Genomic DNA, 27,180 nt, shown 5'->3' with positions numbered 1-27,180 from the left:
GTTTGTACTTAGGACAGTTTACTCTGGCATTTTGGAGAATGGATGTGGAGGCAGCAGCTCAGGAGGTGGGGAGACCAGCAGGAGACTGGTGATGGTAAACCAGGCATTGGGTGGTGGTGGCTTGGATTAAGGAAACTGAGACAGGGACTGGCAGAGGGAGTCAGACAAGAAAGAGATAGGAGGTAAAGTCATGGGCCCTTGTCATAACCTTATGGTTGTGAGGCTTAGGGAGACAGCAGAGTCCAAAAGGACTGTGAGGTGTCTGAGCTCTGGGCACTGACATAAACAGCAAGAGAAGGAGCAGACTTTGGGAAAAAATAATGAGGTTGATTTCTGACAGGTTCTATGTGGATATCAGTCTTACTGTAGATTCGCACCAAGCTGAGCCTAAGTCCTTTGGTGTAGCCATCATTTAAGTTGTTCTAAATTATATGCTATATTTTATAGTCTATAGAAAAGTTTGGTGCCTCAGCATGTAATAGTTTAGGAAAAGGAAAATGTTATTTTTTAATAAGTTGAGGGTATTCCATGTAGCACATATTGCTGTAGTTGGGTCAATCAGTTTGCTTTTTTCTCTTTGGGCAGGAGGTATAGTGGAAAAAATGGGTACAGGATTATCACAGGACCTGAGTTCATATCTTACCTTCCCACCTTTGGCACTTATTAGTGTGGAATCTTCAATCAGCTATTCTGTTTTTTTCCATCTGTCAAATGTGTTAACAAATCTCCACTTTGTCTAAGATATTAAGAGTCTTTGGAAGTGTGGCAGAAAGTACAAAGCGTTGTGCACATACAAAGGCATTGGGCCTTTTCCTCTCTTCCCCTTTCAATTCGAAACCTAAAAATAGAATTGTCTCATGAGTTGATCAGCTTGTGTGAGGTTCAGGTTGCTTCAAGATTTATTTTGGGATCTGTTGCAACTTTGCTGTGATCAACACCTGAGTCTCTTGATGTGATTATCTAATATATATCAATTTTATAACATACCTAAAACAGATTTTTTAAAGCAATTTTTGTTAATGTAAGCTTGTTTCTAAATTAAAAGTTTAACTAACTTAACCACTAATTGTATTTTAAAGAGATGCCTTAAGCTTCAACTTTATTTTTAACATATATAAAAGGTATGTATGGTTAGTTACTACAGTGGATTAAAGATATAGTTAAATTATTGTTAGTGAAGTATCATTTCTCTATGGTATAATTGGAAGACTTTCATAGCTTGACATAACTGTTTAAAGTCCCATTATTTTATTATAAGCATTATTATGAGAGATGATTATAAGTTCCTGTCATTTCTCACTCAATACCCCACTGTTCCCATCTCATGCTAAAAGATATTTAGAGTTCTTTTTCTTTAGCTAAAGGCTTTTTATTATTCTCATTTTTCATTTTTTCCTCTAGGGAAGTGAGAAAGGAATGTTCTCATTTTTATTTAAGCTAGATTCTGATGAATTATGATGTTAATGAGATAATAGTACCTTTTAGATACCCATAGCAAAAGTATCATCTTTGAAATGAGGAAATATTTTCCAGAATGTACTTTGAATCAATTTTTTAAAAATGCTAAGGAGTATATATCCAAATCTTCTAATAATTTTGGCTTCGAAATATGTATATTTGAAAACTGTGAATCACTTTTTTTTTTTTTTTTCAAATTGTTTGTTAATGTTAGTGCAAATGGAGACATTTATTTTTCCCTTCTCTTGTGTTCCTATTTTAGTTTGGGTTCTCCCAGAAGCAGATGTTGAGACACAGATTCAAGTTCAGTTTATTTGAAAGGTGATCCCAAGAAACACCAGTAGGCAGGAGACAGAGAAGGGAATTCGGCCAATTTGGCCAAAAATCTAATAATCCGATCAAAAAATGGACAGAAGGTTTGAACAGACATTTCTCAAGACATACAAATGGCAAACAGGCATATAAAAAGGTGCTCAACATCACTGATCATCAGAGAAATGCAAGTCAAAACCACAGTGAGATATCATCTTACCCAGCTATGGTTTATATTCACAGGGCATTATCAAGCACTGTGGCCCACTGGAGCTTTAGCCCACACAATAACTCTGGAGCTAGAGCAGAACTCAAGTTTCAGAACTCTTATCTGAGAGGCTGGGAAGTTTGGGTATTTATACACCAGTGGCCTTAGTCACTGGATGAGGGCTGTTGATGGGAAGGAGCATGAATTCCCTAGGACTTCTAGTCTACCATGTACTTGGCATTGCTGGCTTCAGCCACCAGGGAACATCCTTATTTATTTATTTATATATATATATTTTTTAATTTGTAATTTTCGTGGGTACATAGTAGGTGTATATATGTTTGGAGTACTTGAGATATTTTGATACAGCATGCAATGTGAAATAATCACATCGTGAAGAATGGGGTATTCATTCCCTCAACCTTTTATCTTTTGAATTACTAACAAAAATGTACAATTAAGTTATTATTGACTACAGTCACCATGTTGTGCTGCTATCAAATGGTAGGTCTTAATCATTCTTTGTATTTCTTTTTTTTTGTACCCATTAACCATCCCTACCTCCCTCCCAGTCCCCCACTACCCTTCCTAGCCTCTAGTAACCATCCTTCTGCTGTCTGTCCATGAGTTCAATTGTTTTGAGTTTTAGAGCCCACAAGTAAGAGAACACACAATGTTTGTCTTATATGCCTGGCTTATTTCACTTAATATATGATCTCCAGTTCCATCCATGTTGTTGTGAATGACTGGATCTCATTCTTTTTTATGGCTGAATAGAACTCCATTGTGTACATGTACCACATTTTCTTTATCCATTCATCTGTTGATGGACACTTAGGTTGCTACCAAATCTTAGCTATTGTAAACAGTGCTGCAGCAAACATAAGAGTGCAGATATCTCTTAGATATATTGATTTCCTTTATTTTGAGTGTATACCTGGCAGTGGGATTGCTGGATCAAATGGTAGCTCAATTTTTAATTTTTTGAGAAAGCTCCAAACTGTTCTCCATAGTGGTTGTACTAATTTACATTCCCACCAACAGTATACAAGGGTTTCCTTTTCTCCACATCTTTGCCAGCATTTGTTATTGCCTGTCTTTTGGATATATGCCATTTTAACTGAGGTGAGATAATATCTCATTGTAGTTTTGATTTGCATTTCTCTGATGATCAGTGATGTTGAGCACCTTTTTATATGCCTGTTTGACATTTGTCTGTCCTTTGAGAAATGTCTGTACACATATTCTGCCCATTTTTGATTAGATTATTAGATTTTTTCCTGTAGAGTTGTTTAGGCTCCTTATATATTCTGATTATTAATCCCTTGTCAGATGGGTAGTTTGCAAATATTTTCTCCCATTCTGTGGGTTGTCTCTTCACTTTGATTGTATTTGATTCTGCTTACAAAGCAGAAGCTTTTTAAGTTGATGTGATCCCATTTGTCCATTTTTGCTTTGGTTGTCTGTGCTTGTAGGGTATTGCTCAAGAAATTTTTGCCCAGATTTATGTCCTTGAGATTTACTCTAATGTTTTCTTGTGGTAGTTTCATAGTTTGAGGTCTTAGATTTAAGTCTTTAATCCATTTTGATGTGATTTTTGCATATGGCAAGAGATAGGGGGTCTAGTTTTCATTTTTCTACATATAGGTATCCAGTTTTCCTAGCACCATTTATTCAAGAGACTGTCCTCAGTATATATTCTTGGCACCTTTGTTGAAAATGAGTTCACTGTAGATGTGTGGATTTGTTTCTGGGTTCTCCATTGTGTTGCATTGGTCACTGTGTCTGCTTTTATGCCCATACCATGCTGTTTTAGTTGTTATAGCTCTATAGTATAATTTGATGTCAGGTAATGTGATTCTTCCAGTTTTGTCCTTTTTGCTTAGGATAGCTTTGGCTGTTCTGGCTCTTTTGTGGTTCTGTATAAATTTTAGGATTGTTTTTTCTATTTCTGTGAAGAACATTATTGCTATTTCGATAGGGATTACATTGAATCGGTAGATTGCTTTGGGTAGTATGGACATTTTAACAATATCAATTCTTCCAATCCATGAACATGGAATATCTTCCAATTTTTTGGTGTCCTCTTTAATTTCTTTCATCAGTGTTTTATAGTTTTTATTATAGAGATCTTTCACTTCTTTGGTTATTTCCTAGGCATTTAATTTCATGGGTGGCTATTATAAAGGGGATTACTTTTTAATTTCTTTTCACATTGTTCACTGTTGGCATATAGAAATGCTACTTATTTTCGTATGTTGATTTTGTATCTGCAACTTTACTGAATTTATCTATCGGTTCTAATATTAATAGTTTTCTCATGGAGTCCTTTGGTTTTTCCAAATGTAAGATTACATCATCTCCAAATAAGGATAATTTGACTTCTTCCTTTCCAACTTGGATGTCCTTTATATATTTTTCTAGTCCAACTGCTCTAGCTAGAACTTCCAGTACTATGTTGAATAACAGTGGTGAAAGTCAGCATCTTTGTCATGTTCCAGATCTTAGAGGAAAGGTTTTCAGTTTTTCCCCATTCAGTATAATGCTGGCTTAGGGGCTGTTGAGGTATGTTCCTGCTATACCCAGTTTTTTGAAGGTTTTTTATCATGAAGTGATATTTAATTTTATAAAATGCTTTTTCAGCATTAACTGAAAGGAATATGTGGTTTTTATCCTTTATTCTGTTGATATGATGTATCACATTCATTGATTTGTGTGTGTTGAACCATCCTTGCATCCCAGGGATAAATCCCACTTGGTCATGATGGATCTTTCTAATGCAAGCTTGTCCGATCTGCGGCCCATGGGCCACATGTGGCCCAGGATGGCTTTGAATGTGGCCCAACACAAATTTGTAAACTTTCTAAAACATGAGTTTTTTTTGCATTTTTTTTTTTTTTTTTTTAGCTCATCAGCTATTGTTAATGTTAGTGTATTTTATGTGTGGCCCAAGATAATTCTTCTCCTTCCAATTTGGCCCAGGGAAGCCAAAAGATTGAACACCCTTGTTCTAATGTATCATTGAATTCTGTTTGCTAGTATTTTGTAGAGAATTTTTGCATCAGTATTCATCAGAGATAATTGGCCTGTAGCCACCTTCTTCTTCTTCTCCTTCTCCTTCTCCTTCTCCTTCTCCTTCTCCTTCTTCTTCTTTTTGATGTGCCTTTGTCTAGTTTTGATATCAGAGTAATACTGGCCTCATAGAAAGAGTTTGGAAGTATTCCCTCCTCTTCTATTTTTCAGAATAGTTTGAGAAGGATTGGTATTATGTCATCTTTAAATATTTCTAATAGTAGAAATAGAATTTAACTTCTTTAAATATTCTAATAGTAGAATTCGGTAGTGAACCCATCCAATCCTGGGCTTTTCTTTAGTGGGAGACTTTTTATTACAGCTTCTGTCTCATTTCTTGTTATAGGTCTGTTTAGGTTTTGGATTTCTTTCTGGTTCTATGTTGGTAGGTTGTATGTGTCTAGGAATTTGTCCATTTCTTCTAGATCTTCCAATTTATTGGCATCTAGTTACTCATTGTAGCCACTTACGATTTTTAGAATTTCTGCAGTATCATTTGTAATGTTTCCTTTATCATTTTTTATTTATTTGTATCTTTCTCTGTTTTTCTTAGTCTGGCTAAAGGTTTATCAGTTTTAACTTAAAAAAAAAACAAAACTTTTTGTTTCATCGATCTTTTGTATTTTTTTTTCCCATTTCATTTATTTCTGCTCTGATCTTTATTATTTCTTTTCTTCTACTAATTTTGGGTTTGGTTTGCTCTTGCTTTTCTAGTTCTTTAAGATGCATTGTTAGATGGTTTATTTGAAGTTTTTCTTCATTTTTGATGTAGGCACAAAGTCCTTGGGCAAAGAGATGCATTTGGAATGTGCTCCACAGTGGTATGGTCAGAGGAGATATGGGCAAGGCACTGCTAGCTTAGCTGTAATTCCCATTGCAATATTTGCCTTAGATTTCATTTTCTTTAAGCAAAGCAACAAAGTAAGCCTGATGAAAAGGTAGAAAAGCACTTAATTCCAGGAGATAATTTTTAAAATATAGTAGATTAGAGGTATAAATTGATGTAGTTGATGTGTACTTTCTTTGTGAGTAAAGTTTCTGCAACCTCTTAGGGTAGTTGATGGATTAGCCTGTTTTAGGTATTTTCAGTAAATACAAATGACTGCTGACTAAATACTGGACGAACCTTGTAGGTTTGTGTTTGTGTTAAAGTATGAATTAATCTCTTCTTGTTTCTAATTTAATTCTGATCTACTGAATGAGAGATGATTTCTGCATGGTCTCCTCAGCACAGAGTGACTACAACACTTGGGGAAGATGTGGCAAATTTAGTTGGTTGCTAGTTGGCAGAATCCCACATTTGTATAGGTACCGTATAATCATATACTTCAGGAAAAGTTGACCAATCTTGATTAGCTTAAGCTTATTTTGGTGATTTCTTTCCTCTTGCTAGTGGTTGGTTTAGGAGCATGCATATCGCAGTTCTGGACAATGAGATGTGAGAGGAGATTTGCTGGAGGGAGAGATTCTGAGAAGACTTTCCGAGCCTTAAGAAGAGGCAGAAGAATACAAAATTAGCTGGGCGTGGTGGCACATGCCTGTAACCCCAGCTACTAGGGAGACTGAGGCAGGAGAATCGCTTGAACCTGGGAGGCGGAGGTGGCGGTGAGCCGAGATTGCGCCATTGCACTCTAGCCTGGCCCACAAGAGCGAAACTCCATCTGAAAAAAAAAAAAAAAAAAAAAGAAGAGGCAGAAGAAAGCGTGTTATTATGTGAGAATGGGATACCTGCAGCCACCTTAAAGATCAGACGGAATAAACTGGGGAAAGAACCAACACCCTGAGATCGCAGAGAAGAAAGTTGGAAAGCTTCTGGGACCTTGATGCTATTCCTGACCCACTCAGTTTGCCCACTCTGGAAGTGCCTGTTTCCTGTTTCCTGTTATTTTGTTTCCTGTTATTTTGAGATAAAAAATTCCTTTTTGTTTTTCTTTTTTTTGAGACAGAGTCTCGCTCTGTCGCCGAGGCTGGAGTGCAGTGGTGCGGTCTTGGCTCACTGCAAGCTCCGCCTCCCGGGTTCATGCCATTCTCCTGCCTCAGCCTCCCCAGTAGCTGGGACTACAGGCGCTCGCCACCACGTCTGGCTAATTTTTTGTATTTTTAGTAGAGATGGGGTTTCACCGTGTTAGTCAGGATAGTCTCCATCTCCTGAACTCATGATCCACCCGCCTCGGCCTCCCAAAGTGCTGGGATTACAGGCATGAGGCACCGTGCCCAGCCAAAAATTCCATTTTTTTTTTAAGGGTATTTCTGTTAGTTTCAGCTGAAAGCATCCTAAGCTACAGATTCAATAGAAAAGGAGGGAAATTTTCTTGTTTCAAATGAAATTTTATAATTGATTTAAAGTCCTGTGGGTTTTGGGTGAACCTAATTTATTGCTATTCATTTGAATACAGAAACAGATGAAAGGACAAGACTTTTGTATGGGATATGGTCGCAAGTCTCACTGAATAAATAAAGTCTCATTCCTGATTATGCTTGTTATTGAGTTCTTGTCCATATCAGGTCGTTAAATTATTTTAGTGCCCAGGTGTATAGTTTATAAAACCAAAGAGTAGAGGTATGTGGGAATTGTCCGATTGCCATTATTCTTTGAGAACTATTAACAAGTGATTCAGGAATATTGGCTTTTTAATTAACTTGAAGTAAGTTTCTTAGGATGCTCTGCTTTTAGTTACTCTGAATATTTTTAGCAAGTACCTGGTAATCTGGGGGACTGTGACCCAAAGGAGTTCAATTGAATTTGAAAAGGATCAGGACTGGCTATGAAGTGAGGCTGAGTGGGTACTTGTATATGGGGATACATTACTTTCCTTTGTGCATATTTCTCTCTAATTACGTTCCAAAGCCAATAAGTCAATTGTATTCATTATCCTGGGAGCATCATCTTAACTCTGCCATTTTTCCATATTAATGTGTTAAATATAAAGGTTGTAAAATCCATGTCAGATGCTCCTGGTTTGGGAAGTATAAGGTTACAGATTCAATGGCATTTAAATTTCTTTCCCTCTCTCTCTCTCTTTTTTTTTTTTTTTGAGATAGGGTCTTGCTCTGTCACCCAGGCTGGAATGCAGTGGCATGCTCACTGCAGTCTTGACTTCCCCGGCTCAAATAATCCTTCCCACCTCTGCCTTTCTAGTAGCTGGAACTGCAGGTGTATGCCATCCCTCCCTGTTAATTTTTGTATTTTTTGTAGAGACAGGGTTTCGCTGTATTGCCCAGGCTGATAGATTTCTTTATTTTTAAAATAGAAATGGTGGGGAAATGTACCATCTGGGTCACTGAAAAGCTGGAGCAAAGATGTTTGGAACTCAGGGACATGGACTCTACTTTGCATCCCTGGTGAGGTGGGGGTATGTCCTTACTGATGTAGACTTTAAGAACCAGGAAAGCCTGATGTGTGTGTATAAATATGGCTTTAAAAAAGAAGATAGAGATTGTTTATCTTTAATACCAGTAATATAAGGCCCAAGTCTCAAAGGACTCTAGGATAATAAGAAATGAATCCTCAGGCTGGCGTGGTGGCTCATGCCTGTAATCTCAGCACTTTGGGAGGCCGAAGTGGGCAGATCACTTGAGATCAGGAGTTAGAGACCAGCCTGGCCAAGATGGTGAAACCCCGTCTCTATTAAAAATACAAAAATTAGCCATCATGAGGACACACGCTTGTAATCCCAGCTACTCGGGAGGCTGAGGTAGAAGGATTGCTTGAACTTGGGAGGTGGAGGCTGCAGTGGGCCAAGATCACACCACTGTACTCGGCCTGGGCAACAAAGTGAGACTCTGTAACAAAACAGAAAAAAAAGACCTCAGTCTGTGTGAAGGGGTGTGTGTGTGTGTGTGTGTGTGTGTGTGTGTGTGTGCGCGCGCTGTAGGGGGTGGGTGTGCATTCTTTTTCTACCTTCTAGTTTTATAGGAGAAACACTCACTGGGTCTTGGAAAGACAACTTTTCCTATATTTAAGGTACAGTATTATGCTGACTAGTAAAAGAATCTTGATTCTTTGATAATGGGCCAAAGTCAAGTACAAGAAGAATAGGAAAGCTATTATTACAGGTTTTAATTTTGAAAAGTTTTATGCCTCTTTTTCTATTTTTTTGTTATATTTTTATATTACTATCACTTCTGCCCCTTATTTGGTACTGATGCCTCATATCAAGGATATGACATATACCATAGATATATCATCAAGAGTAAGATACAACATCAGGGAAGTTATATCATCTGTTCTTAGGTTCTCTCTATACTCCCATAGTTATTTTATTTAACTGATTCAATAAATTAATTGATCACCACTGGTATGTCAGACACTTTGCCATGCCTAGGGGCATAGCAGTGAACAAAATGGGCAAAGTCTGCTCTCATGGAGCTTGCATTTTAATGAGGAAAGATGGACAATAAGCAGACATTTGGTAAGTTTGGTGGTGAAATGTACTAAGAAGAAAAATAAAGTAGATGATAGAATAATAGAGGAGGATGGAGAGGAAGTGTATATCCCTGCTTCTTTACATAGGATGATGGTTAGGGAAGATTTTCTCATTAAGTTGACATTTAGACTGAGACTTGAATGGAATTTCTTTACTCCACTCCAACCATACTGACCTCCTTGCCATTCCTTGTGTATTTACAGCACAAACTTTGTCTAATTTATCCCTTTGCCTAGAATTCTCTTCTGAGAGATAGTCACAATGTAAATAAGTAGGGAAAAGGATTGGGAGTTATCAGTTGTGTTACCAGGCAAATGGAATTCCCTCTTCTCTTAGAGGTGCAGAGGTTGGGTCTGGCAGCCATTGAATTGTGTAGAATTATGGTTTCTTTAGTGAATCACTTCTCAAATAACATGCATACTTTGTTTAAATATACATGATGTTTAGGATAATTTTTTTGGAAGACTTAATCTCACCTGTTATTTTTGCCCCATTTGTTACTTTACAAAAATTAACGTAGATTATCTAACAAAAAACTAAGCTGTCTTGGTCAGTTTGGGCTGCTATGACAGAATACTATAGACTAGATGGCTAAAACAAAACAAATTTATTTCTAAAAATTCTGGAGGCTGGGAAGTCCAAGATCAAGGCTTCTGATGTCTGGTGAGGGCATGCTTCCTGGTTTGCAGATGGCTGTCTTTCATTGTGTCTTCACATGCTTGTGTCTTTTCTTGCACGGGCATTAATCCCATTAATAATTACTTCCCAAAGGCCCCACCCCCAGATACCATCACATTGGAGATTTAAACTTCAACATATGAATTTGAGGGGATGCAAACATTCAGTCCCAGAGCATAAGTTATAATATTTTGTCAGTTGACCTAATAAAACATGATATCCTGAGTAACAGCATAGAAGTAATCACATTACTTTTAACACAAATAAAAGCTTGGAAAGCTTTTTGGTAAGCTGAAGATGAATAACAGTTTTATTCTAAAGCAATTTTTAAAACAACAATAGTCTACTGTTTACACATCTCTGAAAACTATACATTTATTGACTTTATCTAGAACGGCAGTAACTATGTATCTCTTTATTAATCTTTCTCCTAAACATACTGAAAATATTTTGCAGTACACCCTCAGGATTGATTAGGTTTATAAAGAAAAGGCAGCTGTGAATGAAATGCTGAATTGCATCCCCCATTGGATCAACTCTAAAATAATTATGCAAAAAATAAGAATAACCCCATTTTTGCTGAACATCTGAATTTTATCATTGCAAAAGAACTGAATGGTTCAATACCACATTCTCATGGAGATGTCTTACTGGGACCACAGTAGCTGGGTGTACTATTGTTGAAAAGGAGAATTTCTATTTGTATGTAGGTTACTCTGTGCCTAAAATGGATCATTTCTACCATTGTATTTTATCTTCCTTGTTTTCTACCTCATCTTTTATTTATACTTCATAGATAGTGATATTTGGAGCATATTTGGCTATTAGCCAATTAGTAATTATCTTTTATAATGGTTTTCAAGGATAACAGAGATAAATTCCGAAATATTACTAAAACATCATTCCCAATAGCAACTATAACCTTTCTCGCCCATGCTTTTTCTGGAACTACACAACAGACCAAATGAGATTTCACCTTTTTTTTTTTTTAAGCTAACTGTGCCCTCCAGTGGAGAAAACACAGGGCAGTGAAATAGCTCAGGTAAGAAGGAGCAGAGAGGAGAGGATGTAACACAGCCAGGTAAAGTTCAAGCTGCGTAGCTTTTTTCTACATAAAAGAAAGAAGTTGTTTTCACCCCTCATAAACAAGACTTTTTTTTTTTTTTTCGAGACAGAGTCTCGCTCTGTCACCCAGGCTGGAGTGCAGTGGTGCAATCTTGGCTCACTGCAACCTCTGCCTCCCAGGTTCAAGTGATTCTTCTGTCTCAGCCTCCCGAGTAGCTGGGATTACAGGCACGTGCCACCACACCCAGCTAAGTTTTGTATTTTTAGTAGAGACGGGGTTTTGCCATGTTGGCCAGGCTGGTTTCAAACTCCTGACCTCAGGTGATCCGCCTGCTTTGGCCTCCCAAAGTACTGGGATTACAGGTGTGAGCCACTGCACCTGGCCCATGAGCAAGACTATTATGCATAAGTCCTCCTCTTTATGAGTTTGTTGATGAATCAAAGAAGGATATATTATCAGTTCTCTGACTTAATGTCTTTGATGCAATGCTTTTCAGCCTTTTGTCCCCTCTGGTAGGATGTATTCAGTTTTTGAAACATTAGGCAAGTCTAATAGGATGTGAGTAATTGGATTTTTTTTCTCCCCTAGAATGAACTCAAATAATAACTTTAAATTTAAAAAATTTTTTGAACAGACTAAAGAAAACCTTAAATTAAGTGGATACAAACAAGAAATGTTTTGCTGCTGCTTGTATATTCAAAGCACTCAGAAAACTGTGAATTGACGATGACTCACCGCTTTTTTGAATAGAAAAGGGAAAGAGTTGGCCTGACCTCTGTGGCTTGGGCTGAAACTGATCTCTTGGTGAACACTGGGCTTCATCATTGTGAATGGTGACTATGTGTGACTGAGCACCTGAGAGAGTTACAGAGGCACATGTTCAGAACGTGTGCAACTCTGGGCTGGGGAATGGAGCCAGGGTTAGGGGATGCTAGACTGCCTGTGTTTCTGCCCTTCTAGGGAGGGAGAACTAGATCACTCAGTTGAAGCTAAAATGTTAAAGAAGGCTTGATGGTTTCATGTTGGTGGAAATTGGGAGATACATTTCCCTAAAAGAATATAGCAGGTGATAGTTGAGAAACAGTAAACAGACGCTTTCTGTTTCTTAACTCTTACAAAAACCTGAGCCAACTATCCTTACAATGAGTTGTCATTTGAAGTTTTCTACATACTCAAGAAATATGTTTCCTTCTTTATCTTATTTTAATGGAGCATATCTTCTGCAAACCTTTTTACAGTTAGAGTGATTATTAAAATTTAGGCACATTTGGGACAATTAGACATAAAAATACTTGACTTATAGGTTTTAAAGCAGGGATCCTTGCATGGTAGACTTTCAAAATGGTAGTATCTTTTACTTGAACATCTTTTGCAAAATAACATAAATATCTCAGAGACACTGCCAGAGTGAACTCACTTTTAGAAAAAGCAGGATATGTGAACTTTTAGCGATCAATTTTGAAATTCTTGAGGGGAAATGATATGCGATTTCAGTTCCTTAAAAATAATTCATCTATATTTTATTTTTATTTTAAATAATGAATTATTGTGTTTTAAGATCTGATTCATTCTGAACTATACCTGACTCTAGAGGGTGCTAATGAGCACTGAAGACTTCCTAAAGATTTATATTGAAGATGATTTTTATTAAAATGAAGTTTCTTTGGGGTTTTAATCTAGTATTTGGAAATGAACCATATTTTGCCCTCCCAAGAGAGCCTAGAGCAAAAATACTTAGTTGTCAGGGTTTTTTGTTTTTTGTTTTTTATTTGAGACCGTCTTGCTCTGTTGCCCAGACTTGAGTGCAATGGCACGATCTCAGCTCCCTGCAACCTCCGCCTCTTGGGTTCAAGTGATTCTCCTGCCTCAGCCTCACGAATAGGTAGGGCTACAGTTGCATGTGCCACCATGCCTGGCTAATTTTTGTATTTTTAGTAGAGACAGGATTTCACTGTGTTGGCCAGCCTGGTCTTGAACTCCTGACCTCAAGTGATCAACCCACCTTAGCCTCCCAAAGTGCTGGGATTACAGGCATGAGCCACCGGACTAGTTGTCATTCTTTTTAAAGAAGATAAATAATTTACCATTGTTCTTAGAAACTCTTTGAAAATTTTGTTGAATTTGTGGGATTTCTGTAAACTACCTTTAAATCATGCTTTTGAAAGCTTGTTTAATATTTCAAAAGAAAAGAACCTACTTCATGCATATAAATATAAATCTTAGTACTGGATGAGTGTATCATTTTATAAATTTAGTTACGTTTGCACAGATATTTATTTTATCTTTAGAAAGAAGCTATTCAAAAAGCACATTCTAAAGTTAGGTTTTACAGAACTAACATTCAGGTATTAGAATAATGTATGCTTCCTATATTTTTAGCAGATAGAGTACTTTAAAAACTATAATGTGTTTTTTTGTTTGTTTGGTTGGTTGTTTTTTTTTTTTTTTTTGAGACAGGATCTTGCTCTGTTGCCCAGGCTGGAGTGCAGTGGTATGATCACGGCTTACTGTAGCATCAACCTCCCGGGCTTAAGTGATTCTCCCACCTCAGCCTCCCAAATAGCTGTGGCTACACATGTGTACTACCACACCTGACTAATTTTTGCATTTTTAGTAGAGCTGGGTTTTTGCCTTGTTGCCCAGGCTGGTCTCAAACTCCTGGGCACAAGTGATTTGCACACCTTAGCCTCCCAAAGTGCTAGGATTACAGGCATGAGCCACCATGCCTGGCTTACAGTGTGATGTATTAATTTGAAGAAAATTTTCAGACTTTTCAAATGGGAAAGCTTTTAGAAAATTGCTGTCTTAACCCAAACTTCAAAGATGGTGATGATAAAGACATACATTGTAAAGCAAAAATAAAATTTGAAAGGCCCCCAGCCCCCTGCAGCCATCTGAATGGACTTCCTCATTAGCAAGGGCATTCTAAAATTTAACCTGAAAGACTGACTCAGGCCATGAAGTAGGGGTTGGACATGCCTCATTAAAACCCTCCAGCATTAACATCAACACAGACCTTAAGTCTGATAAGAAACATTTACAATCTATTTTCTCTGAAGTCTGCTACTTGGAGGCTTCATCTGTATGATAAAACCTTGGTCTCGGCCTGGCTCGGTGGCTCATGCCTCTAATCCCAGCACTTTGGGAGGCTGAGGCAGACAGATCACGAGGTCAGGAGCTCAAGACCATCCTGGCCAACACGGTGAAACCCCGTCTCTACTAAAAATACAAAAATTAGCTGGGCGTGGTGGCGTGCACCTGTAGTCCCAGCTACTCAGGAGGCTGAGGCAGGAGAATTGCTTGAACCCAGGAGGCAGAGGTTGCAGTGAGCTGAGATGGTGCCACTGCATTCCAGCCTGGCGACACAGTGAGACTCCGTCTCAAAAAATTAAAAAAAAAACAACCAAAAAACCCTGGTCTCCACAACCCCTTATCTTAATCCAGACATTTTTTTCTACTGATAATAACTCTTTCAACCAATTGCCGATCACAATATGTTTAAATCTAACTATGACCTAGAAGCCCCTCGCCCACACTGAGTTGTCCTATCCTTCCAGATCTAACCAATGTAAATCTTACATGTACTGATTGGTGTATATGTCTTCCCTAAGATGTATAAAAGCAAGCTGTACCCCGACTATTTGGGGGTACAGCTTCTGAGGCTGTCTCACGGGTGCGTCCTTAACTTTGGCAAAATTAATTTTCTAAATTGACTGAGACCTCTCAGATTTTGAGTTCACCGCGTTAACAAATGGTCTGTATTATAGTGAGAAAACTTTGATAAACAAAGTGAATTATCCTTAATTGGAGTATTAGTCACTTCAAAGAATGAATGTTAATGTAAACTTTCACATGATGTCAGCCTTTGAAAAACTGATGTCTTTCCAGACTACCCCTTTGTTTAACATTTCTTCAGAAATATCACACTGTTTTCATTACTGCAGGCAAAGAATCATATTAGAAATCATATTAGAAAAATTATCTCAGTAATTTGATATGAAACCTATGTTTTACTCATTGAAGGCACTGTTATCCAGCAGAACTTTTTATGATAATGGAAATACTCTGTATCTACACTGTACAATTTGGTAGTCACCAGCTATTGAGAGCTTGAAATGTGGCCAGTGTGACTGATGAACTGAATTTTTAATTTTGTTTCATTTTAATTAAAAATTAAATTAATAGCAACATGTATCTAGTGGCTACCATGTTGGACTGCATTGATTTTACGTCCTCCTGCTAGGTGATAGAAGTATCGGGGATTGAATCATGACTCTGATGGTGCATATGTGTATCTGTTTAGTCCTTTGAACTTCTATAATCCTGCCTGAGATACTATAACATGCAAGCACCTTGTTTTCAAATAGCCACATATATGTGAAAAGAAGAGGAATTGTGTTCTGAAAGTTAAGTTAAGTTTAGGTTAAACCTGAAACTTAACTTAATTTTAAAAATCCTCTGACTTTTTAACAAACCCATAGATTAAATTGCATTTGCCCTTTGGATGTGTCTCAAACCCTGAAGGTTTTCTTCTGTGCTTTTGAGTTAAAATGCAGATAGCATACAACAGGTGATTGCAAAATGGAGGGACTGATGAAAACAAAACAAGAGCAACCACAAACCAGAACTTATATCTACTGCATACAAATTTTATTTGAAAGTTGGTATGCTTTTCTGTGTCCTTAAGTATAGCAAGTCTTCCTACTTTGAGGATAAATTTGGGTATTATAAAGAGGCAATTTGTGCTTATGTCTGGTAAATAATGATAAAATACTTGAGTAATGCTTTATAATTTGCCAGGCAGTTGCAATTTCATCTTCTCCTTGGAATATTAGCCCCATTCTACAGACAAGAGAACGATGATTTAATCAAGGTTTTAAGGCTCATTCATTTCGCAAACACTTATTGATCACCTTACTATTCATGTAGATTTCTATGTTAGGAATGAAAGAACAGTTCCTCCCCTGGAGGAATTAACAATCTAGTTGGGACAGTTAAACAAAGAAACAATAAATTATACTGTACTCAATAAGATTATATATATACATATGCATAGGATGCAGTGGAAGAAGAAAGAGGAATATCTGGCATGGTGGTGAGACCTGAGGGAGTCAGGAGTTTCCCAGGTGAAGGAGGCAGGGGAAGGGTGCCCCAGAAGAGGATATGTCAGGAGTAAAGGTGAGAAAGTGCTAGTGTTCTAAATCAGAATAAATTTAGTACATAGAAGGTACCTGAATATTCAGGTGCACAAAATTTGCTAGTGGTCTTATATCATTTTGACCTTGCTTTTTTCCTAGCTCAGTCTGAAGGAAGGCTGGGCTAAAAATAGCTCCTGGTACAGTGATAAAGCATCCAAGTAATGATTTCAAGGAGAAAGTTAAGACTAGATTTAGTTATTTGGCAAACACTAACTTACAATATTGATGTGCTAATAAGAAATCATGTTACTTATTAAAGCAGATCCTTAGAGGCCTGTTTTTGTTCCTCTTACTGGAATATCAATTCCATAAGGACTTTAATTCACTGTTTTCCCAGGGCCTAGAACAGTACCTGACATATATTAGAAGCTCAGTAAATATTTGGTGTATGAAAGAATGAATCCTAGGCTGTTATCCTAAAAGTCACTGTGAATGCTTACACCATATTAGAAATGTGTTTTTTAAAAATTCAAGAATTCACACATTTCCATTATTCAGATTAGCCTTTTCTCCAGTGTCTTAGATACATACTGCTATATAACGAACTATCCTAAAACTTAGTGATTAAAAAAAAATTATTGCTTATGATTTTGTGGATCTGGAGTTTAGGCAGGGCTTATTGGAGACAACCTTTTTCTATTCCACATGGTACTGGCTGGGGTAGAGGGTTCATGATGGCCTCACCTCCATGTCTGGGACCTTGATACTAGTTGTTACCTAGGAAGCCTCAGTTTTCTTCCATGTGATCTCTCATTATTCACTAGACTAGGTTGAGCTTCCTTACATGGTACTGAGATTGTTCCAAGGTGAAAACAGAAGTTGTAAGATATCTTAAGCCCTTGATCTGAAAGTCATACACTGTCAGTTCTGCCACATTCTTTTTTTTTTTTTTTTTCCGAGACAGAGTCTTGCTCTGTCCTCCAGGCTGGAGTGCAATGGCACCATGTTGGCTCACTGCAACCTCTGCTTCCTGGGTTTAAGCAATTCTCATACCTCAGCCTCCCAAGAAGCTGGGATTATAGGCATGTGCCACCACACCCAGCTCATTTTTGTATTTTAAGTAGAGATGGAATTTCGCCGTGTTGCTCAGGTTGGTCTGAAACTCCTGGCTTCAAGCAATCCGCCCACCTTGGCCTCCCGAAGTGTTGGGATTACAGGCATGAGCCACTGCACCCAGCCAGTTCTACCAAATTATGTTGGTCAAAGCAAGCCACAGGACCAGCTCAGATTTAAGTGGAAGGGAAAATATTCTACCTTTTGATGGGAGAATGTCAAGTTCCTATAGCAAAGTGGCATGAGATAGAAGGTATTGTTGTAGCTATCTTTGGAAATAGTCTGCTACAGTCTGCCCTCTGAACATAACAATTCACATTTCTTCCACATGCAGAATATACCTACTCCTCTCTTAGAAGTCTTATCTCATTATGGCATCGACCTGGAGTCCAGTATCTTTTCATCTAACTAAAGTCCAGATGCGTATGAGATTTCTTAGGCACAGCTGCTCCAGTACAGCTTCGTTAGATGTAGAAATCTGTGAATGAAAAGATAAGTTTCCTGCCTCTGTCTCACATCCCCCATCCAACATACAGTGGTGAGACAGGGGCAAGAAAACTGTAGTAGTCGCTCCCATTTAAAAAGAGGAAGAATTGGAAGCACTGTTCCATAGCAATTTTGAAATTCATCTGAGCACATGTTACTAAGTCTCTTACCCCATGTATCAAAAATATACCTTGAATAGCCTTTTCACAAGATGGCGCCGAAAGCAAAGAAGGAAGCTCCTGCCCCTCATAAAGCCGAAGCCAAAGCGAAGGCTAAGCCAAAAAGGCAGTGTTGAAAGGTGTTCACAGCCACAAAAAAAAAGAAGACCCGCACCCACCTTCCGGCGGCCCCTTCCGGCGGCCCAAGACACCCACCTTCCGGCGGCCCAAGACACCGCGACTCCGAAGGCAGCTCACGTGTCTTCGGAAGAGCGCCCCCGGGAGAAACAAGCTTGACCACTCTGCTATCATCAAGTTTCCGCTGACCACTGAGTCTGCCATGGAGAAGATAGACGACAACAACACGCTTGTGTTCATTGTGGATGTTAAAGCCAACAAGCACCAGATCAAACAGGCTGTGAAGAAGCTCTATGACATGGATGTGGCCAAGGTCAACACCCTGATTCAGCCTGATGGAGAGAAGAAGGCATATGTTGGACTGGCTCCTGATTACAGTGCTGTGGATGTTGCCAACAAAACTGGGATCATCTAAATGGAGTCTAGCTGGCTAATTCTAAATATATGTATATCTTTTCACCATATACATGCCTCTGTCAATTTCTGGTTGGGCTGGGAGGCCATACACAGGCATTGACATTGTGACAGGGCTTGGTCAAGACTCCTGTTTTACTTATCCTTTTGGAACATTCACCTTGCCACTCCACTGTGTTTGATCACTCCAGAGATCTATGTGACTAGAGTTAGTGTTGTAGGAAAACCAGAACTCAGAACCTGCCTCCATGGTTGAGGGTAACAAGAAGCTTTACAAGAGCCCCATCTTTTATCCCTGGAAGACAACCAATGCCCAGAGTTTGAAGGGTATTAGCCTCCATTTCGGGGAGTGTGGGTTGGCTGGCTTTCAGGAAGCATTTTGTCCTTATATACCCACCTACTACGTCCAACCGGTCTGTCTGCTTCCCTCACTCCTTGCCCAATAAAGGACAAGGACTTCCAAAAAAAAAATATATACACACACACACACACACACACACACCCCTTGAATAGTGTCCAGTTCTGGTCCTTGAGAGTTGTTCCCTAGTACATTGTTTTGTAAGACTATTAACTCTACCCTTTGGGCTCTTGGCTTTCTCCTCCTTTTTTCTTTTTCATAAGAAATAGGTCATATTTGTAGCTGAGTAGCTTTTCAACTTGCTTCTTACCTATGTGAAGTTGGGAACCCACAGATATTTTATTTCTCCCATTTTGAACTGTTTCTTCCTCTTTTAGTCCAAACTGGTGGTACTTTTAGTACTATAGCTTTCTTTAAAACTTTGAGAGTTTTCTATGAATGTTGTTAGGGATTGATTCTATGTCCCAAAAGCCACAATCATAATCCCTTTCCAGGACAGAACTGTCTTTACTTTGGATCTGTCTATTGAAGAAAAGGTCATTAAGATTCTTAGAAGTTCCTTTGTATAGATGAGAAGGGTCTATATTTTCAAGGTCTCAGCAAAAGATCTTATGGACAAACCTCTGATTTGATATCTCCCCAGAGACCATTTTTAAATTCCAAATCTTTTGCCAGTTGTAGAGACTGTTTTGGGCCCTCTTTACTTCCTCTAAATTCTGCTTAAAAATTAAACAGGTCCTTCTTTAGTTTATTTCTCTCTTCCCCGTACTTTATCATATGCAGCTAAAAGAAGCCAATTGGCACTTACTTTCAGTGTTCTACCTGGAAATATCTTTAGCCAGTCGATAAGTTAATTAGGTAAATATTCTATCTTATGTAATTATTAAATTAGGTAAATATTATTGCAGACAACAGTCTTGCCAAACATTCCACCACTATGTAACATGAGTCACTGTCTGTCCTGTATCTAATAGCAATTTTCTCATGGCTCTTCTTGGCCTTTGCTAACAACTGACTTTCTACTTTTTCAGCCTCTGCCTGCCATCAGGTCCCAAAACCAATGCTGCATATTTTAGGTTGTTTGACACTTCCCTTAAGCAAGTCGGTCAAAGCAAGTCACATATCCAAGGAAGGGAAAATAGATTCCATCTCTTGATGGGAGGAATGGCAAATTCACATTGCAAAAGAGCATGTGGAATGGAATGACTTAACAGTCATCTTTAGAATAATCTATTGCACCTAGTAAGTTTAAACTTGGAAGATTTACTATAGGTGAGAAGTTAACAAGTGGTAGCCTGTGTATGTATCTGGCTCACAGATGTGGTATATTTGGCTTGGGTAGAGTTTTTTTTTTTTTTTTTTTTTGAGACGGAGTCTCGCTGTGTCACCCAGGCTGGAGTGCAGTGGCCGGATCTCAGCTCACTGCAAGCTCCGCCTCCCGGGTTTATGCCATTCTCCTGCCTCAGTCTCCCGAGTAGCTGGGACTACAGGCGCCCGCCACCTCGCCCGGCTAGTTTTTTGTATTTTTTAGTAGAGACGAGGTTTCACCGTGTTAGCCAGGAGGGTCTCGATCTCCTGACCTCGTGATCCGCCCGTCTCGGCCTCCCAAAGTGCTGGGATTACAGGCTTGAGCCACCGCGCCCAGTCGGGTAGAGTTTTAATGAAAACAAAACAAAACAAAACATAATTTATCATCAAACAATTGGAAAATTTTATCTAGAAGGTTGTATATCAGGTCTCTCTTGAAAAATAGCAAGCTGTTTTTGTGTTGGGCCTTCATTTCCATATTAGCTGGAAATTGCCTGATTTACTCACTTTCATGACCTCCTGGCTCCTATAGGTATTTGAGTTTGCAGTTTTTGCTGCTGTAGATTATTAATTTATATGTTAGCTTTTTAAGGGAATATGGTGATGAGCAAGACAGTCATAGAGCTTACATTCAAGTAGGAGAAGATGGACAATAATACGAGATAAATAATGTAATTGCACAAGGAAGTGGAATAAAGCAAGAATCTGGGATAGAAAGTAACTAGTAAATGGGTGGTTGGGATGGGGATATTTTAGTTAGGGTGGTCAGGAAGGCCTCTCTGAAGACATGACATTGAGTGGCCTTAGTGTGAGAAGGAGCCAAACATGGGGTAAGAGTGTTCCAGGCATTCTGAGCGTGGTGGCTGATGCCTGTAATCCCAGCATGTTTGGAGGCCGAGGTGGGCAGATCACGAGGTCAGGAGATCGAGACCATCCTGGCTAACATGGTGAAACCCCATCTCTACTAAAAATACAAAAACATTAGCTGGGCATGGTGGCACATGCCTATAGTCCCAGCTACTCGGGAGGCTAAGCCAGGAGAATTGCTTGAACCTGGGAGGCAGAGGTTGCAGTGAGCCAAGATCGCACCACTGCACTCCAGCCTGGGTGACAGAGCGAGACTCCATCTCAAAAACCAAAAAGAATGTTCCAGGCAGAGGAAAAAGCAAGTGAAATGACCCATGGGTGGACCTGGGCTTGGGGTGTTTGAGGAAAGGCAAAGCCGAGAGTATAAGAGGAGAAAATGGTAGTAGAAGAGGGGCATGAATGAGGTCATGAAAGATCCTGTAGGACATAAAAAAACCTTGAGATCTTGTTCTGAGTAATGGGAAGTCATTGAAGCAATTAAACAGGGCTAAGGATGTGACGTCAGTTACTTTTTGCAAAGATGTCTGTAGCTGCTGTGTGGTAAATAGACTAGTGGCAAAAGGTGGAAGTAGGATGTTGTTAAGGAGGCTTGCAGTCATCTAGGGGAAGTATAAATGAACCAGGGCATGGTACTTTTAGGAGTGAGAAGTGGTAATACGTGGTATGTGTTAGAGAGAGTAGACAGGTCTTATGGAGGATTGGATATGGGATATGGGAATGGGAGGAATCAAAGCCAACTTTGAGGCTTTTGGCTTGAGCAACTGAATAAATGGGTAGTCCCATGGGGAGTTCTGACAGAGGAGCAAGCTCGAAGTGGGAATTGAGAGTTTTCTCTTAACTTTGTGACCCTACTACAAAAATAAGGTTGAAAATGAAAATTCCTAAAATGAAATTATTTTTATCTTACAGCTCTTTATATGTTTTTTTTGTTTGTTTGTTTGTTTCTCTCCATTAGAAGACTTTGCCATTACTTGGATGGCAAACCAGCTGCAATGGAGGAAGTATACAGATGTATATTGGAGGATGTATTTATATTTTAATGTGTAGCTATCTGCTGTCAAGAATTAGGCAGTGAGACTAGGCACTGTGGCTCACACCTATAATCTCAGCACATCGGGAGGCTGAAGTGGAAGGATTGCTTTAGGCCAGGGATTCAAGACCAGCCTGGCCAACACAGTGAGCTCTTGTCTCTACAAAAAATTTAAGAATTGGCCAGGTGCGGTGGCTCACGCCTGTAATCCCAGCACTTTGTGAGGCCAAGATGGGCCAATCACTTGAGGCCAGGAGTTAGAGACCAGCCTGGCCAAAATGGTGAAACCCCATCTCTACTAAAAATACAAAAATACTAGCTAGGAGTGGTGGCAGGCGCCTGTAATCCCAGCTACTTGGAAGGCTGAGGCAGGAGACTTGCTTGAACCCGGGAGGCAGAGGCTACAGTGAGCTGAGACCGCGCCATTGCACTCCAGCCTGGGCAACAAGAAAAAAAAAAAATTAAGAATTAGCCTGCCATGGTGGTGTGCTATTTTGAGTAATGGGAACTCACTGAAGGAATTGAACAGGGGTAGTGATGTGATGTCATTTACTTTTTGCAAAGATGCCCTGGCTGCTGTGCTGTGAATAGACTAGTGGCCACGGGTAGAAGCAGGATGGTCATTTTTAATTTTCTATTTATTCCAATTCAGTGTGGTCATAAAGGATCAAGTGTAATTTATTATTCACATTTTATTGTTATGGGGAATTAATTCAGTTTTACTATTAAAAAAAGGTGGCATGATAGTCATCCGAATGTTCTGGGAGAATCTTCCAGAGGTTTGTAACTCTTAGAATTGAAATCACTATTTAAGACCAAGATCGTAACATAAGGCAAGATTGAATAAGGTGAATAGACTTGATGAATTACAGTGCTACTTGTAAAGGATAGTAAATTCACTTTTGCATTTTAGGTAGTAACTTTTATTGTAAATTCGGATGCAAGATGAGATAATAGAGTTTTCACCCCTTTTCAAGAGCCATTTGAGATAGCATTTTGACTAGATCTGCCATTCACGTCAAATTAGAAATAATTTATAATTTTATTTTATATTTATTTTATTTTATTATAATTGGGTTGGAAGGAAATAGTCTTTTATAAAAGGTTAGTTAGTGGCATATTGTCATTACCATTTATTTTACTTGTTTAGAAAATGAAAATCATTATACTTAAATTCAGTGTATATTATGTAGAGAACATAACTGATTTATAACCATGTAAAATTTCTTGTCTTACTAACAAAACGTTCAGTTTTTCCTTCTTTGTGAAACCTTGAGTCAAAATGTACGAGTGAGGATGTTTATATTCCAGTGGTGTAGCTGAACCAGACAGGTCTGCAGAGCAGTGGTTTATTTTTAGACCTGCGTTGCCATTTTTATCCTGCAAAAATATTCATCAGTGTCTTGCTGACAGGCCATCAGTTTTATAAATGTGTCACATAGACCAGATTTTGTTCTTTGTCTCATTTTCCCTCCAACTCTTCTTTTCCTTTTGATTTGTTCATACAACTATTTGGAGGAAGAGAATTTTTTTTTTTTTATTTCAATTCATGTATTAGATGCTTCAATTCACAGATTTTCAGCATCACCCAGTTCATTCATCTATCTGCATCTGCTTACACATCTCTGCTTACTGGCTGATATGGGAAGCTGTTATAGATCACCAAGCTGAAGACAAGGAAAAGAGAAATGCATGCGTTGGGGATTCTCTTCATGGATCCAGTCAGTTTTTGACTGCCTTCTCCATATATGTTTTTACATATGTATGTGTATGCTGTGTGTGTGTGTGTGTGTGTGTGTTTTCATTTATTTACTTGTCTTGCCCAACAGGGGACTGGCATAAAATATTTTGCATAAAAAAATAGCTGCCTAAGGGCCTAGAGGTTACCATATGTGGCAGAAAGCCATGTATTGAAAATAAATCCACCATTATCTTTAAATACATAGAGCACCAGTTATTTAATTTGTTAGGAGACTGTTTTAGCCTGTTTGGGCTGCTAAAACAAAATGCCGTAAACCAGGTGGCTTATAAACCACAGAAATTTATTTCTTACAGTTCTGAAGACCGTGAAGTCCAAGATCAAGGTCCTGGAAAATTTGGTATATGGTGAGGGACTGTTTCCTGGTTCACAAATGGTACTTTCTCACTGTGTCCTACCATAGCAGACGGAGCAAATGAGCTCTCTCAGACCTCCAAAAGAGGACTGATCCCATTCATGAGGGCTCTGTCCTCGTGACCCAACTATCCACAAATGCCCCCTCCTAGTACCATCACCTTGCAGGTTAGGGTTTCAACTATGAATTTTGGGGGAACACAAACATTCAGACCATAGCAGAGGTGATGTTTTGATTCCAGATGCCTGAGTGACAAATATAACCAAAACAGAAGGAAAAATTCCTGCAATCAAGAGAAACTAGGGGCACATACTTGTGAATACAGTAAATTAATTTTTAAACAGTGTATATTCATGTCTTATTTTTATAAAAACTCAGATTCCCAGAGCAGGATTGGTATTCACTTGTCTATCTCTGCAACAAATATTTACTGAGTAGTTACTTGAGGGCCCAAAATATTAATTGCCTTGGTGGATACCATGGCTTGGAGAATAGGACTTCTGACTTGTAGAGCTTATAGTTATTTTAAGAGGAAAATACTTCTGTGTATATTTCACAGACATGGCAGTACAGCATACTAGGTAAGAGTATAGGTACTGGAGCCAGAAATTTGCGTTTATAGTTGATGCTAGTCATTTCCTAGTTTTGTTACCGTGAGCAAACTGTTCAGCTTTTCTGAGCCTCAGTTTCTTCATCTGTAAAATTGGTATGTACCTCAGAAATTACTGTAAAGGTTAAAAAAGATGATGCTTATTTAACAAGCTGCTAAAAATACTGAACATCATGCCTAGCACATGGTAAGCACATAATAAATGCTGGTTAATTAATAATAACAGGAATAACAATGATGGGGATAATAAATATTCTGTGCATATTCTATAATGCTTTAATATCAGGAATGTCTTCAGCTGTAAGTAACAGAATAACAACTATGGTGGCTTAAACAGATAAGGATTTATTAATCTAACAAGTCTGACATAGACCAGATTGAATATTAATTATTCAACAATTTTTATCAATAATCTATATGCCAGGTACTGTTCTAGGCACAAAGATTCATCCACTAACAAAATGCAGTTATTCCTGTCCTCATGAAGCTTACATTCTAATTGGGGAGAGAGGCAAAAACAAACAAAACAATGTAATATGAAAATAGTAAGTTATTACTGTGTTAGAAGATGGGCTTCATAGAAAGCTTTGTGAAGGAGGGCCCATTTAAGTTAGGCCATAAGGGAACAACAGTTTGAATAAATGAGGCTAGGTGAGAGAAAGACACAACAGAGGAACAGATATGAGAACAATGGAGGAGCCATTTTGAGCCATCTCAAAATGCAGTTTTGGCAACAGTGCTTTGTTGGTCATCAAGTAGTCAGGAGCCATGAATGCAAGATTTTTCTAAGATTTCTAAAGTAAAAAATTTCATGTTATTTTCACTTTATGTAACAGTTAACAATCAAGTACTTAATAGTGATAGTAATATGTAGTAGTGCTTATAAATCAAACGTTGTTCTAAATACTTAACACTAACGATAATAAAAGCATATGGGCTGACGCTTACATAATGCTAATTATGTATCACACTAGTCTAAGGATTTGGTATTCATATCCTAATCTCCGAGTTAAGTACTAATACTATTCTCATTTTACAGATAAGTAAATTTAGATAGTTTGGTAACTTGGCCAGGTTTATTTGTCTCTAAGGACAATAAGAGAAGAAGTAGCTGGAGAGAGAGCCTCTCATTCCATAGTCCAGGGGATAGAGTGGGTGAGGAAATGGTCAGGGAATATAAGTAGGTTGAACCCCTAAAGCCCGAGCAAAGGAAGAAAGGAGAAATTGAGAGCGTTAGTAAGGGCTTGAGATGGCTCATCTAAACACAGTTACCCACAATTTCCACAACCCTGGCAGAATTTTACCATTAGATGAGATTAGGTCCAGAGCTTTATCATATTTCAGAGACAGGCTTTCCGATGCTAAGCATCATGCAGATATCTTACCCAGCAGGGACCATTAGAATCCTTTTCTCATAAGGAGAGTGTCTTTTGTTGTTTGTTTCTTTACTTGGTTATCTCTTAAATGAAAGAAGAATTTTCCAATTTCAACATGAGCTTTCAAATGGACCAAATTCTCAAGCACATTTAGGTTGTGTCTAAATAGCTCTTATAGAACAAATATTATGATATGTGCTGCCTATTAAAATTTCTGTCTGTATTCATGTACACATTCTATCTCTAATTAGAAGCTGCCAGCCCTGTCAAAATACAAGTATGGTCCACTCTTAAAACGTGGTGTAAGAAAATATAAATTTATAAAAATAACCAAAGTGGAGGCCAGGGGGACATGGAGAGTACTTGCATTCTAAAAAAATTTTGAAGGCTTCCGTTAATTGGGAAAGTTTGCTTTAGGTAAGAATTCAAAGAATATATTTTATTTATGTAGTATAAATGTGAGACCAGAGTTATCACATAAAGGGTGAACTTACTTAAATACACTTTATATTAAGGATTCAGTCATGGTACAACATTATGCTCATTTTCAGTGAAGGAGACAATTATATAGTCAGATAGCATATGATAGAAAGGACTGAGGCATCACAGGCCAAGAGGCCTCCTGAAACTGAATGTGGCCTTGCTGGTGCTGTTAGACTGAGTAGCCCTTGTCAGAAGGAATGTTAGATTCCATCAGACAATATTCTATGTAAAATATTACAGCAGTCCTTGTGATTTTCATTAGGTGTTTCCCAAGCTACTCTTATGTTATTGGGATCAGCTAACTAACCAAAGGTGGCTGTGTTATATTTAAATAAAATCTTGAGTTTAGAAGGTTTCAGGGAAGTC

General features: G+C 38.4%; 1 protein-coding gene and 1 pseudogene across 2 annotated transcripts in view; both read left to right on the top strand.

The window, feature by feature from the left end:
* The window catches only part of HSD17B12 (hydroxysteroid 17-beta dehydrogenase 12), a 169,099-nt gene that overhangs the window by 18,337 nt on the left and 123,582 nt on the right, over positions 1 to 27,180 (top strand). The gene's annotated exons all lie outside the window — the stretch shown is intronic.
* On the top strand, positions 17,505 to 19,139 carry LOC108581917 (annotated as a pseudogene).

Source organism: Papio anubis, chromosome 12 (assembly GCF_008728515.1).
Source record: "Papio anubis isolate 15944 chromosome 12, Panubis1.0, whole genome shotgun sequence".
NCBI lineage: Eukaryota > Metazoa > Chordata > Mammalia > Primates > Cercopithecidae > Papio > Papio anubis.
This window is presented reverse-complemented; position numbering and strand designations above follow the sequence as displayed.